Genomic DNA, 15,087 nt, shown 5'->3' on the forward strand with positions numbered 1-15,087 from the left:
TACTGAGAACTGTGTGACTGAAGCCAAAAACCACTCTGGGGTGTTTTTGATAAGGTAATAGCATAACAACATGGCTAAAAGCTCCAAAAAGTCGATGTTGCACGATATAGGACCTTTATCTCTGAGATTCTAAGTTTACTCTTCCTGGTTCCTGTCTCTGCCCAGCCCTGTGAAAACGACCTGTCCCTGAAGAACATCCCGCCTCTCGTTCTGCACCAGCGTCCTCCCTGTGTGGTGCATCTGCGGCGGCGGTGAAAGTGCAGCCCTCTGACTCCCACTCGCCCGGGCGCACCACTCCGGGGAATCGCGGGCGTGTTCATTATTCTTCCTAAAAGAACCATTAAAATTTCATCAGCGCAATGCAATCTGTGGCTGTGGCTGGCTGCGCGGGCGGGAGGGAGGGAGGGAGGGGGGGTGAGCGACGAGGGGAGAGTGAAGAGAGAGAGAGAGAAGGGGAGGGCCCTCCAGCATCCATTCAGCTTTGCTTCCCTCTCGCTCTCTCTCTCCCTCAGCCTCCCCTCAGCATCCACGCCGCCGCCGCTCCTCTCTCCTCCGGCGGCAGCGAGAGACGCCACATCGCCTCTCCCCTCCCTTCTGCCGCCGCTTCTCCACCACCGCTTTCCCCGCTACTATTACTCACACTTCTTTTTTTTTACTACTACTACCACCACTGCTTCTTCTGAACCCCCCCCCCTCTAAGGCTTTCCTCGGGCGAAATAAAACGTGGACGGCATTTTCAATTTGTGGATTTTTAGTTACTCTTTCCGCGGGCGCTGGATACTACTCGGATACAGGGAGATAAACACCATTTCACACGGATTATTTCTGGATTACCTCGCAGACGATTTCAAGGTGCGTGTTTCTGAAGTAGTTCTTCAAAGGAGATGCGTGTTTTGCCGCGCGCAGAGGCAGCAGGTGGGAAGGAAACGAAATCGAGATGTGGAAATGTAACTTTTGTTGTGAATTGGGGCATTAATGCAAGAGAAAAGCATCAGGGTTTCCTTAACATAGTGTTTTCATGCAAAAGTGAGGTATGTTTATGCAAGAAGAGGAGCACAAGTCCTGATTTGTGATGATAAAATGATTGAATTTGTGGATTTGTGAGTTATGACTTGTGAGTTTTCGATCTCAAATGTTTTTAAGCGACACTTTAAACTCCAGAGTTGAAGAACCTCAGCCCACGTTTGGAATAAAGTTGTTCAAATCTGCAAGGCGTCACGTTTGGCTTTAGCGTTTAGGGTTCAAAGCGAAACATTGATTCAGGGAAACGACTGAATGAGTTTCTTGTGGTTCGTTGTGGATCTGGCAGGAGAGACGGAGCTGTGAGGAGCAGATGTGAAAGGCTTGTTGTTGATCAAAAAGGAGAAGCATCAAAGTGACATCCTGTTGGAAATGACTGGAAATCAGCTGTTTGAATGTGTAAAAGTGAGTGGTTTAATAATGGAATAATCAGCTCACATTTCAGTGCTGTGTGGATTCTGTTTTAGACTTTAGTTGTGTTGGGTTTGCTGTTCTGGTTGGAATTGCAAAAAATATGATCTAAATGTTAGGACGTGTCGACCAGTCAAACATTACGAGAGCGAGTGAAAGCTTCTGAGCTGGGCATAGGCGACCCAAGAAGCCATCCTAGGTGCCATCTCCTGGAGGGGTAGTCGAATTGCGCTTTAATTTTTGAACCCCGTGAGGTCCATGATCCTGGCATCTACAACGTCACTGATTTTCGGACATAACTGTGGAACAGAAAGTGAATGAGACTTGTGTCTTTTGTGTCGTTAAACTCGACATTTCCAGCTTTCAGACGACCCCTCCCTGGTCGAGTCGTGAAACAACGCGGTGAATGGTTGTGAATTCACTTCAGACATCCAGGTCCCTCCAATATAACTGTTGTGCACGTTTCATGAATGCCCATACGTTTGTGAAGTGTGACGTCACGACTTCCACTTCCAGGTCCTCGGAGACCGGCAAATATGCGGAAAAAAACCCATTAAAAAGTCTTAATATCAATATTTCTGAAACTCAGCAGAGAGTTACTGAACCTACTTATTTCAACCTGGATAGACTCAAACAAAAGCAGTGATCAGGAAGATTTATCGACCTGTATATTAGTTTTGGCGATCAGACCCGGTGGTAACATCGATGAATGAAAGTCAGTCTGGATGAACAGTTTGGAGTTAGGGATGTCTCCCCGGAGCCTGGACACTGGTGGTGGTATGGGAGACCCGTGAAGATGCTGCAGGGAGAAGCCGTGAACGGAAGAGGTGGAGATGGGGTGGAGGTGGGTCGCAGCACAGCTGGGAAGTGAACGAACCATGATTACTGGGGCCTAAAAGTGGGACCGAGGGCGATGATTGGCTGCTTTGGAGATGCAGTTCTTACACTGAGGCTGAGGTGGAGGTGTGGCCTCTCGGAAGCCATCATTGGCTGGAGGTGATGCTGAAATGAGTCTACCACGTTGAATGAACGCTGAGGCTTCATTAATCAGGCCCATTAGCCAAAAATGCTGAACCTACTGCTATAAAAGTCATATTTACCAAAATCGGTACATCTGGTTTAGCGGAGATAAATGCTAGCTACGCTAACCCCGGAAGTAGCGACTTTAGTACGTATTACTTTTTTAGCAGTAGGTGCGGCATTTTTGGCTAAAGAGTCTGAGTAATAAGTAGGTTCAGTCACTCCCTGTTGAGTTTCAAAAACATTGATGGTTGTTTTTAAGACTTTATGTTTTTTTCTCGCATATTTGTCAGTCTGCTTGGACCTGGAAGCGGAGGTCATGACGTCACACTTAACAAAAGTTAAATTGCCTTGGGCGCCATTTTGGCTTGGGCTGGCCCTGCTTCTAAAAGTAGGTGAAAAACACTCCCAGCTAAGTCTAAGCTAATCTGGTCCACAGTTAGTTTCAGTTCATCACTGTTTCATTTCAGGCGGATGGTGAATATGTTAAGCAAAATATCACAATGCATCTTTGTAGTGATATATGTATGTATGGGAAACCATGCAACACAATTCTTTAAAACCCAGGCTGAGTTTTTGGTTTAAAGCTGGTGTCGTTAATGCTGCTTTGGTTTAAACCAGGGGTGCTCAAAGTGAGGCCCTCGGACCCAGTGTTTTCTTGTTGAATTGGCACACATCACTGGAGATGTTCCTTTTTACTGCAAGTTTAATAATTCCACATGATTAAAACCTCAAAAAGTTACATTTCATTGTGAGACCGAGCTGTAATTATAGTTCTAAGCCGCCATAAAAGTGTGGGGAACGGTTTAACCCAGAGGAAAAATGTTTGGTCACCCAAAACAAAAGAGCCTCTTTCACATGTTGCATTCACGTGTCATCACGATGTTCTAAAGAGGCAAGAGTTTCATTCATTTGGTGCATCTGAAATTTCCATGGTGGTAACTATGGTAACTGTTGGACTGCAACTATTTCTGTCTGAGTTTTTTGGCTAGAATCTCAGTCATTATGGGAGAATCCACATAAAACATATTGTCTTCTCTGTCACCATGTGTAAAACTAAGATCTGATAGATACAGACGGCATTGTGTCATAGAAGCGGTGTTGCCTCGCCGAGGGGGAAACAGAATCTTTTTTTATTTGGGAAACACCATTTTTAACTCTTTCTAGCCATTTTTTGACAAAATATGAACCGATTTATCCCATACAAATAAAGTCAAGTCTAAATCGGGTCCATATGGATGTTTATTCACAGCAGATTGTCCTGTAGAAGTGAAAAAACGGCAGTGGTAGCTAGCACTAGCATTAGCACGGTGCTGTAGCATCATGTTAGCATTCTCCATTATTTATGTATTCATGGGCTGTTGAACCACTTTGCTCCTGTCCATGTCTTTGTATCTTTATTTAGTAGAAAACTATATTCATAATTCAGCATTTGTAAAAGGGATCCTTCGGCCCTGGGTCTATAGCCTGTCCGTCCATGGGAGTGGATCTCTCCTTCTGTGGTTCTCCCCAAGGTTTCTCTTTTCTCCTGCCGGGTTTTTGAGTTTTTCCTTGCCGTGCTGGAGAGTCTAAGGACGGGGGACGCCCGCGCCGCTCGTCGCTACCTCCTATTGGACATTATATTTGCCTGGATTCACCTGAACTTTTAGTTGTCATATTTATTGCTCTGTTTTATTGCCTTAATGTTTGGTGCAGCCCTGCGAGGCGACTTCTGTTGTGATATTGGGCTATACAAAACCATTAAACTTAAACTTAAAGTATTTTTCAAATAATTAGAGAAAGTTTAGATTTATTATTATTATTCTTTTTTTCATGAGTGTGAGGTTTAATCACAAAACAATATGTGTGGACAATCCAGGAAGTCAACATTAACATTAGCTTAATGCTACATATGCTAACGTTAGCTTAAGTGCAATTGTTTCTGTTTCTACTGAACAATTTCCTGTGAAAAAAAAACAAACACCCATCCTGGTTTTGGCTTGACTTTATTTATATGTGATAAATATGTTTAAAGGGACTAGATGCAAGTTGGTCATTTTATACTCACTACTGCCACCTCTGGTCTTATGTGTAACTGCGGTCTCTACACATTAGGACATGGCTGGCACATGTAGGGGGAGGAACATACTTCGTTTTGCCTTCGAGGCGCTGCCCGTGAAACCGCCGTGCGCCTCCTCGTACGGGGACGAGCGCCGCCAGAAGGAAGCGAGGCCTCTCAGGTGGATCCGACGCCACTAATTGTGTCCTAATTGGGTTTCCTGTCGGCCGCGGAGGTTTGGGGCTTCCCAGCACTGCCTCTATATAATCAGGCGGCGACGTCAAAGTCTGACAGATGAGGGGAAGTGATAGGGGCTAATCCGTAAAGATGGATTGATTTAATCTTTTGTTTCATTCATTTCAGTTTATGAATGGCTTGTGCCGCTTCTGCTTTGGAAAATAAAGCATCAAATTGCATTTTTCCCTCCACAGAAACATATGAGCCTAAAGATTGTGGTCAAACTGACAAACCTGAATACACTGAATGACCAGTTTGTTTGTTCGGGATTTAATCTTCCCTGATGGTACAGGCATAGATACAGACGGCAACGTGTCATTCACATTTCATCTCTTTTTAGCCGTTTTCTGGCGAACTATAAACATTTATCACAGATCAGTAAAATCAAGCAAACTCAGATCCATATGGATGTATTTTTTTGACAATATCTTGTTCAATATAAGTAAAAAACAGCTAACGTAGCATGAAGCTAACGTTAGCTTCATTAGCTCCCTTTTTTAATTTTTTCTTTATTGAAAATTATACAAAATTAACACAAACAAGGCTCGAGGCTCAGGTGTGCAAGGCATCAGTTTCCAGTGTAAACAAAAATACATAGAAATATAAAAATAACTAGTTTTACAATGCAAATTCGTTACATAGAACTTTGGTCTTCAGGGCTTTGGCATTTGTGCAATAATTCAAGGAGGTCACATAAGAGGACATTAGTGATTCAAATACAACAAGTTTTGTTTTTTGGTTAATGTACTTACAGCTATGGATATGATACTTTGCCCTTATTAATATTAAATTCATACTAAAAAGTTTTTTGGGGGTAGGTTTTTTTGATAAATACCAAACAAAATATATTTTGTTTGAGGTTGAGTTGTAAATCTATCGTAAGTTTTCTATTCACAAACAGATTGATGTCTTTCCAAAATAATTTTTTAGGTAAAAGCCACACAGAGTTCCATTCAATATCATTAAATAAATTGTCCCATACAAATACAGATGCTGGCTTTCTTATGGAATCTCTTATTATGAGCTCTCTAATACATTTGTTATTTGTTTCATCAGCTTCCTGGTTAGCATGGATACAGACGGCGTCGCATCATAGAAGGGGGCGTGGCTTTGTCAAGGGGGAAAATAGAATATTTTAGGAAACACAATTTTCCACTCTTTTTAGCCATTTTCTGGTGGAATATGAACTTATTTATCACATATAAAGACCATATATGGGCGATTCTAGAGATTCCCATATATGGTCATGTTTGAAAACAGTTAAGGGGGAAAACAAATATATATATTAATGATTCAGCGTTTGTTAAAGTAATGGTGGAGAAATGGGAGAAAGTTCTGTTTTCTTGTTTATAGTTTATAGTTTGTTTTCCCCCTCTGGCTGCTTCGAACATGTCCATATGTGGGCAACTCCAAAACCATCTGTATCTTATTCCAAGATTCCAATAAATGAGGTTTTCAGGAGCTTATGACATCATTTTCTCTCATAAATTACATCAGACGCCTCAATGTTCGCAGAAGCTTCTTAGTTCATGAAAGCAAATGTGTCGTAATCTATGCTCAAGGCTGTCCAATGATATATGTAAGAAGTTCATTTCATATTTTTCTTTGGCTTTGTTCGTGTTTTATTGCTTATATAAAACACCAACTTATGATGCACCATAAAGCGTTACACATCTACGTCTTATTTATATTGTCGTGTCATGGCACTGAAAAAAACCTGTCTTTGCTTTGCTCTGTACTTTTATATAAATCTGTGTCTTGCAGACTCTTAACACGCTGAGCGCCAAAAACGGAAAAAGTCGGATTAGCAGTTTTTTTTGTATTATTATTATTTTTATTACAAAACTAGTCACTCTAATACACCTTATGTGTGATTTTGGTTGCTTTGTGATGAACAGAAGTGAAATAAATGACGATCAAAAACTTCACAATCTGGACATTTTTTGTATATTATTGTGCTTTTTTTTGTCTGAGGGGGCGTGGTTTAGTCAGAGGGGGCGTGGTTTAGTCTGAGTGGCGTGGTGTTGTGTAGTGAACAGCTGTAAACCCGACACTTCTCTCTCGCTCTCTGGAGCGTTTGACAAAGCAGATCGAAACAGTTGAGATTTCAACGTTTCTCTGAGTTTTTAAATGGTTAAAATCGGTCCAAGGACGACTGAGAAACATCCTGTTAAAGTCTTCAATCTGAGAACCAGACTGTTTAAATGCACACGCCATAAAAAGAGATCGAGAACACGCGTGTTTCAAAACATGTCAACTGTGTTGTGGTTGGAGAAATTGACTTGAAATGGAAATATTTAGGCATTTGCCTCTTCACAAAACATTAGTGTGACCCCAGAGAGGAGTTAATCAGAAAGGAGAGAGTTTCATAAAACGCCCCTTTCTAGAAAAAAATCTGTGATTTTGATCAAAACTAGCCTCTGTTTAGCTCAGATTTCTCAGGACCCGAGGCACGTAGAATTAAACTGTTTTCACCTACGGAGAGCTTAGAGTCACAGCATGTATCCATAGCTATAACACAGAATATGCTGTGGTGCTACAAATATGAAAAATGGTCTGGATTGTCAGCGATCTACAGCTAACGTATTCAACTATGCATGTTGGATATTGTGTTTATTAATATTTTTAAGCTCACCCTTCAGTCAATGACCAACAAATGTCATATGGTTCGACGGTGAGATCATACTGTACAATTCTATATCTTTTTATCACTTAATGCATCATAATATTTTATCCTTTATCTTTGAAATTGCATTATTTTCCTTTCTTCCTTATTTCCCACATTAAACACATGTTAGTATATTTTATGCATTACATTAAACAAACTATGCTATGTAAAAAATGCAATAGTTATATTTAATCACTTTTGTCATTGACTCATATTTTTTCCTGTATTCCTAATGTCGCACCATATGACGTGACTCAGATACGAGGTTCGTTCCAATGGAAAATGTCATTGTTTTGTAATGGTTCCAGCAAACACCGACAGTCCTCTCATTATCAAACAAACCGTTCTGTGCTTGGCAGATTGAAAATGGATGGACTGGGTTTTAAGGCGCAGCCGGTCGGTCTGTCGAGGTTGCGCTGATGTATAGATAGCGGTTTGGGGCGGACGGGGGAGGGACGGCTGGGGGACGGAGGGGGGACGGGGGGATCCGGGTCCAGCAGTAGATCACAGGCACAGGCTAATGGAACAGGGGAGGCTGAAGGGTCTGTTCAAGATGCCCCTCCATCACTGCACCGGCGTGTACCTCCGGGCCTGAGGAGTACCTGTGTGTGTGTGTGTGTGTGTGTGTGTGTGTGTGCCTGTGTGTGTGTGTTTGTGGGTACACATAGGGCACTGCGAGGGCCAGAGCGGAAAAGCCATGAATGTGTAATGACTTGGCAGATTGTGGGTATTTACTGATAAAGTGGATGACGAATTTCAGTTTCTCAATCTCAGAAAATGGGAGTACACAGAGTTTTTGGTGTATTTTCTATGTTTCTATGACGATGCACAAATTAAACCTCATTTTCTCCCATTATCTAAAAGCTTCTTGGGAAAAAATCCTCAAAATAACGACAAAAACTAGAAGAAAATGAGGATGAAAACAGCAACAACTCAAGGAAAAAGTTCAGTTACGATCAGTTTTGTAGGTCTTAGCTTTCAAATGAGGCGCTACACTGGTCTATAGGCTGTCAGCTCCAGTCAAGAAGCTTTTAGATTTGGGTAAAGTCTCTGTAAAGTAAAGACGGCGGGCGAGAAACAGGAGAACCCTCTTCTTGATATAAAACTGTGATGACAAGCTTTTACTTTCAGCTAATGCCATGCTGGCATATTGATGCTGCCGTGATGAACACACTTTGGGCACAGAAGAAGAAGAAGATCTTTATTTTTATAGCGCCTTTCACAGACATGGTCACAAAGTGCTTTACATGAGACAATTGTACATTCACCCCATACTCGGTGCTGGTAAACTACGTTTGTAGCTTCAGTTTCCCCTACAAAAATGTATTACTTTTTCAGTAAGGAATATAATAATGATCTAATACCTTTAATTTGTAAAACACTTTACATGGAAATCTCAAAGTGCTATAACATATTACTTACACAAAATACGGGAATATATTAGTTAGTACATTTAAATGCTCTTGCAACTTGAGTTACAAGAGCATTTAAATGTATGGATGAAAGAATTATAAATTCCCTCCAAATAAAATGTATTATAACAAATGGAGGTGGATGCTGATGTCTAAGATGTGCAGTTCCGTGTAGTTAATGTCAAAACATAACATGAGAGGGCATCACTCTATGGTAACACTTTAGTTTACACTGCCTTGATACATGTGCCTCATGAAATTGAGTTCAATGTCATCAGCTTTGTAACAAAGTGTAATAACTTGTACCTATGTAGTACATATGTTTATACCATGGTCTGGGTGAATACTCGATTCTGATTGGCTGGTGGGTACAAGTGTGCATTATTTTCGTATAACCGCACACGTAGTCCGGTAGTTAAATCACTTTGCGGAGTATCACCCCTCCGCTGCGCGTCGTGGTGTTCTTGACTCCGCGTCGTGCATTATAACATGTCTAATACACGGCTCCTCGTTGTTTAATCCTTACATATACATACGTATATATGTGTATCTAACCCACAGGTACAAGTTATTACACTTTGTTACAAAGCACATTACATTTGGCAGGTACATGTATCACAGTGGTGTAAAATAAAGTGTTACCCATGAAAGAAGTCAAAGGAAATCTCTGACTGCACCTTTGCTCAGAGGCGTTATTACCATTTTCAATATATATTTTGCCAAAAGTAACTCCAAAGTAACTCAAAGTAGTGTAACAGCTACATTTTTTAAACAGTAATATGAAATACAAACATATTAAATTTTTAAAGCTGTAAACACTAATATAGAATATAGTACAGTTCTCAAAGGAATAGGCCACAGTTTTTACATACTGAGATATGTTCTTACCTGAGCTTTGACGAGTTCTTTAGGACCTGTCTGATCTTCACCCGTGCCTTCAGTCACGTAAACACAGCGCAGACGGCGTTAGCATTTAGCCTCTCCCTCTCTCCTCTATAGCTCCAAAACAGGTCAAGATAGAAGCTACCAAGCTCTTCCACGTTTTCCCTATTTAAATATGGTTACGTGAAGTGTTACACTACAAAGTATAATTACACAAAATTAAACAATGTGGATTTTCTAAGCGGATAAAAGGGGGAACTATATTGTAAGGCGTATTAATACCAGGAGTAGTTTGGCATCCGCACAGTAAAGTGAAGATTACTGCGCAGTAAAGTGAAGATTACTGCACGGATTTCGATCTACTCCTGGTATTACTACGCCTTACAATATAGTTCCCCCTTTTATCCGCTTAGAAAATCCACATTTTTTAATTTTGTGTAATTATACTTTGTAGTGTAACACTTCACGTAACCATATTTAAATAGGGAAAACGTGGAAGAGCTTGGTAGCTTCTATCTTCACCTGTTTTGGAGCTATAGAGGAGAGAGGGAGAGGCTAAATGCTAACGCCGTCTGCGCTGTGTTTACGTGATAGAAGGCACGGATGAAGATCAGACAGGTCCTAAAGAACTCGTCAAAGCTAAGGTAAGAACATATCTCAGTATGTAAAAACGGTGGCCTATTCCTTTAAGTTACTTGCCCAACACTGCTCACACACATCATTCATCCTGGCCTATTGTACATGTTTTTAGTGGTCGAACCCTGGACCTTCTAGCTGTGAAGCGAGAGCACTAACAACTGCCCTGCCGCCCAGAACTGCTCAGAGCGGATCTGGTGATGAATTATGGACTTGAAATATGTGGAGGACAGCTAAGCAGAAGAAGAAGAAACGTGAGGGAACATTGCAACAATCTTTCTAATGGAACCTATTTTTTCCCACTCAAACTTCAGAGTCCACTATCTGCCTGCACGCTTTAAAAGCACGAGTGGAACGTTTTATTGATCAGTTACAGCAGTGAAACATTGGACCAGTATGCTACAGCTGCAGGCCTTCACTGACCTCTCAAGATGTGCAGGTTCTTTCACTCAACACAACACTTTGATTCAGGCGAGACACAGCCGTGGTCAACGTGGAGATTGTTATGTAGGTTCCTCCCTCAACATCTCAGTTTTCATGTCAGATATAGGCCTATATAAAAATACAAAAAAAATGTACCCCATACGTGCTTTCATCCACACATATTGAAATATTTTACATCCATGTGTCCTGCGAAGGGTGCCCGAGATGATGCCACAATCCAAATATGGCCATTTCCTTTCGGGGAGCCACAGTCTTGGGGTCAACAATATTTTTAAAGGGATTTTTAACCCTTTAGGCGCCGAAGTCACAAAACTGCGATCAGTGATTTTACTGAAAACATGTTCTCGTACAAATATGTTTCCTCCTGAACTCCTCAGAGGCTGATCAACAGCTCTTCCCACACAAGAAAATCAATCCACTTTTAGAGTCAAAGTAAAGCTCAGGACTGGCTGTAATACTGTTTATTTTTAAAGAGGGGGTATTATGCTTTTTTCAATCACATAGCACCAGTCTATAGCACACTACAATGATGAGGAAACCTTCTGTTGGTCTGTAAATGCAGTAAATTAGAATAACTGCCTTGTATAAAATGTCTCTCTCAAAATGGCTGTAGTGAATGTCTTGAAATAGGCCTCTGTCTCTTTAAGAACCTCTGACCCTTTCAGACACGCCCCCTCCACACGCTGTCTGTGGCATCAGTGGGGAGGGGGTTCTGCTGAGGAGCAGTGGTTGGTTACTCGGCTGGTGATGAAAGCTCGGAGGCGTCTCCAGGAGGTGGGGGCGTTCCTAGGAGGACTCAGGCAAACCTATCCCTAAAATGGCCGCCATCAGAGTTTTTACAGATTACTCAAAAATACGTGAATGTGCCAAGGCAACACTTCAGACATGTTTTTAATGAGGGAATGACATAATAACATGATGTAAAGCTTGAAAAAGTCGATTTTGCATAATACCCCCCCTTTAACTATATTATATAGAAAAGGTAAATGGACTTATACAGCGCTTTTCTACCTTCATCAGACCCAAAGCGCTTTACAGGAACCGGAGCCAGTCACCCATTCACTCTCTCATTCATGCAAACAGAGGATGGAGGCGAGGTGGGTGAAGTGTCTTGCCTAAGGACACAACGCCAGTGTGCGTCTGCAGGAGCTGGGGTTGGTTTTTATCAGTAGAAAGCGCTCGTCCAGTGGTTTAAAACGTGCACGAGGACACAAGCACCAGTCTGCCTTCACGCAAACAGGCCGGCAGTGAATGGACTGAATTAGGGGACAAACTGTGAGTCAGCTAAAGCGCTTCCCACAGGGGGAGGGGATTTTTATTACCTCATAGCCAGAGGTGGTATTAGCAGCCTTTGTAGCCACAGTTTGCCGTGGGGCACAGTGACAGAAGCGCTGCTGCACATCTGTTCTTCCATCCAGCTGCTAACCAGGCACTCCCCGCTTAGCCTCCGAGATCTGACGGGATCGAGCGTTCACATGGCCATGAATGCCCCATCCCATCAATTACCCATTAGGATGACTGAGAATTTACATTGTTTGAAAGCTAAGAACCTCAGAATTCAGTCACTGACTTTAAAGACTGGGGGCTCAAAGGCACTGGCAATAACTGGGACTTGACAGGGAAAGGTGCTGGGACTCTGGAGGTAGGAGAGTTCATTTACCAAATGGTTTTTGGCCATATCTGGCAGCCATATTGGATTACTGCCGTGAGATGGGCCATACCATCTTTGCCCTGCCCAATCCAGCCTGGGCGGTACTTGCATGGGAGACCGTCTGGGAAGTCTGGGTGAATGTGGTGAGTGAGTGGTCGGAGGGGCCGATGGCACAGACTGGTAGCCATACCGCCTTTGCTCTGCCCAATCCCGCCTGACTTTGGAAGCTAAGCAGGAAGGGCCTGGTCAGTACTTGGATGGGAGACCGTTTGGTAACACCAGGAAGTCTGGCGAATGCAGTGAGTGAGTGGTTGCCTCGCTTCCGTCAGTCGATCCCAGGGCAGCTGTGGCTACAATACTAGCTTACCACCACTGAGTATGGAATGAATGAATAAAGCTCCCAATAAAACCAATGCATTGTTATTATTATAGAAGCAAAAACATGTGCATGAATAAGTTCCAAATATTCTGTATGTAATTGTAATAATTCAACATAATAATTGTTCAGTCAAATCAATGTGATCATGTTATTTATTATTATATAATCAGACCGTAAACACCTTTCCTTTTAAGCTGCCTGTTTTCCTCAAAGTCATTCTGAGGCGACTCAGCCGTTTACAGCACGGTTGCAAATAACATTATCGATACGAGTCACTGCATTTTATTGTCTGGACATAAAATGGCCACATTTAGCCTCGGGTCCTTTTCTGTGTTTGACACTGGTGATGTATGTTTTGCCAATAGGACGTCGCCCATTCCCCCATCACCCTGACCCACAGCCCCCCCTGTCCCTCCTCCTTTACCCCATGGCTCTGTCCTTCCCTTTTTTTTTCTTTTTTTTTTGTTGTTTTGGCGTCTCCAGGGCAGTAGCTCATTGTGATAAAGATTAACCCATTCAAATAAAAGTCCTTATAGAGATATAGAGATATTTAATGAGAAAGAAAAGGCCAAATACTTGGAAATACGGTGGTTTATATTTTTGTAAATCCATTTGAATATCTGCGATTGTTCTTTTAAACCCTCGGCTATTTTCGCTGGAATGTTTACTTCAGGCTTTAAGGGCGGAGCTTCTACTGTTGAGCTCTTTCTGAAAGAGGCTCCAATATTTGACTGACCCGCCTTTAGTTTGATTCCAGCACACATTTGCTGTGACGTTGTTCCAATTGGCTTCTGTGATGTCAAAACATCCAGTATTGCCCTCACGATTTTGTACTGATGATGGGAGAGTGTGACCACTGCACAAAGCAGTCTCCAGCACGTCCCATTCTGAAACACTCAGTGAGAGTCTGTTCCCTGTGCAGTAATGTTATCTTGTCTAGACATAAAATGGCCACGTTTAGCCTTGGGGGCCTCACGGTGTTGACGCTTGTGATGTATGTCTTGCCAATAGGACACACATTCCCCCATCACCCTGACCCGACCCTCCCCCCCCTCCCTGTTGATCCGTCCACCCCCCACACGCACACAAACCCTCGCCTGTTACCCAAAGATGATGCATGTGCCGATCAATGGCTGTAACGCCGCTGCCTCTGCTGGGCGTCGGCGCCGTGATTTAGTGGGCCGTCCCCCCGGACTCCATGGCTGCTCATGGCACCACTGGATACGCGGGGGGGGGGGATTGGGGGGGGGGGGGGGTTGGGCTGGGGAGGTGGGAGATAGAACAGCTTTACAGTAACATTAGGGTATTCAGAATGTTGCGTTTAAGATAAGATGTGACTAATGTCTTTTCAAAGAGCGAAACGCTAAAGGTTGGAAACCCAGACACCTGCAGGGACTCAGCACTCAGATTGTCTTCACTTCTTTCAAGCCTCTTTTCAAGCTTGAAAGTCAAGTCCAAATGTATTTCTTGTGAATATGAATCTAAATGGCAAATTCATTATTTTAAACAGGAAAACTTGAAAGGTTGGATCTTTGTTCTTATTCGTGTGACCTTTGTGTTTTCCATGACTGTAGGTTAGTTTCCCTGTTTGGACTGCACTGATCCGGAGACTCCTCACCACTCTTTGACTCCAACATTGCCGCATGTGACCATGAGACCATGTGACCATGTGGAGACGCCGCTGAAATTTAACCAGTTTCCGCCTTATTGACGTATGGGGGGGACGTATTGGAGACGTCTCTGTGACGAGCAGCGACTCTAGTCTCCAACTCGTCTTCAGGCCGGTGATTTAGGCCCTGCACAATATATCACAAAACAATCGTATCGCAACATTAGATCATGTGATATCGGTATCGCGAGAAGCCACAATATATCACACAGTCTTCATCGTTTATTTGACTATGCGAACATTGTTTATTTGAATACTTATTTTATACACTTTAAACCTCTTCATGTTTCGTTTAACACACTTTGTAGATTCATTTGAAGTTGCCCGTAAATAACTAAGTATTTATTTGAATCTACCACCATACTTGAAATGTGTTCTTGTACCTTCTCCTTCATCCTGCCTCTTAGACACTCAATATCCTATATTTACTGTTCCTACTGTGAGAAAGAGCTGATCAGTGACATCGTTAGGTAATAAAAAAGAACAGGCGTGTCCAGAGTAGGTTCGAAAGAGCTCCTTCTTCACAACTTTCAGTGAAAACATGGCTTCCTTCCTCCCTCTCTTCCTTTCTTCCGTCCTCCCTTCCGTCCTCCCTTCCTTCCTTCCTTCCTTCCTTCCTT

This window comes from Gobius niger, assembly GCF_951799975.1.
Source record: "Gobius niger genome assembly, chromosome: 2".
Lineage (NCBI taxonomy): Eukaryota > Metazoa > Chordata > Actinopteri > Gobiiformes > Gobiidae > Gobius > Gobius niger.